We start from the raw sequence: 1,372 nt of genomic DNA on the forward strand, positions 1-1,372 counted from the left end.
GGGCGCGGAGGAGAGAGAAGGAGGGCGCGGGTGAGCTGGCGGCGCGGGAGTGGCTGGCGGCGGCGGCGGGGTGACGTGGTGCGGTGTGGTTGGCTGGAGCGACGTGGCTGCGGGGATGGACATGTCCGGCGCGACGCGGACGCGTCCAGCGACGCGGGGAGGAGCGGGGCTAGGGTTTGGACTGCGGGAATTTCGGGGAGGCCACATATTTATAGGTAGATGGAGCTAGGAGTATCCAAATGAGGAGCGGTTTTCGGCCACGCGATCGTGATCGAACGACCGAGAGCATGGAGGTGAGTTTGGTGGGTTTTGGGCCACTTTGTAGGGGGTGTTGGGCTGCAAAGATATGGGGGTTTCACGGTTACCCGGTTAACCGTTGGAGTACCAAACGAACTCCAAATGGCACGAAACTTGATAGGATGTCTACCGGCGATATACCAAGGCCGCTTGGCAAGACTCGGGCCATTCCGAAAAAGTTTAATACCCGCACACGAAGAGAGGCTAGAAGGGGACGCCGGATGACATAGAAGCGCCGGATTGCAAAACGGACAACGGGGAAAAGGCTCGGATGCATGAGAGAAACACGTATGCAAAATGAAATGCACATGATGACATGACAAAATGCAACACGCAAGCAAATGACATGGAAACAGCGGCGAATAACTGGCAGACACCTGGCTCATTGGATCCGGGGCGTTACAGGGATCCTCTGGCACGACGAATTCGTCGTCGTCGAGGCTTGCCTTGTCTTCGGAGGGAGGCATATAATTGTTGTCCTCAACCTCTCTGTTTGCCGCTCTCTCATGAGGGCTGGCTCCTTCGTCCTCCTGCGCTGAATCCTGCTGGAGGGGGTTGTCTTCGGCACTGTCCGAGGTATTGATGTCTCCGGTGCCAGATTCGCCATTCTTGCTTTGGCGGGATTTAGAGCGGCGCCGCTGACGTCGGCGCTTGGGTTGCTTCTTGGAGGAGTCGTCCTCCGCTTTTTCATCGCCATCCCCTGCTTTGGGGGTGTCCACCATGTATATGTCATATGACGAGGTGGCCTTCCAGTGCCCTATAGGTGCTGGTTCTTGGTCATCTCCTTCATCGGCGTCCATACCGTCGATGTCTTCGGAGTCGAAGTCGAGCATGTCGGTTAGATCGTCGACAGTGGCTACAAAGTGGGTGGTGGGTGGGTCTCGAATTCCTTCGTCGTCCGCATCCCAACCATGCTGGCCATAGTTCGGCCAGGGCTCTCTTGACAAAGAGAGAGACTTTAGTGAATTCAGGATATCGCCAAAGGGCAAGTGCCGAAAGACGTCCGTGGCGGTGAACTCCATGATCGGAGCCCAATCAGGTTCGACCGGAAGGGGTGCAGAAGATTCGGAGTCTG

This window comes from Triticum dicoccoides, chromosome 7B (assembly GCF_002162155.2).
Source record: "Triticum dicoccoides isolate Atlit2015 ecotype Zavitan chromosome 7B, WEW_v2.0, whole genome shotgun sequence".
Classification (NCBI taxonomy): Eukaryota; Viridiplantae; Streptophyta; class Magnoliopsida; order Poales; family Poaceae; genus Triticum; species Triticum dicoccoides.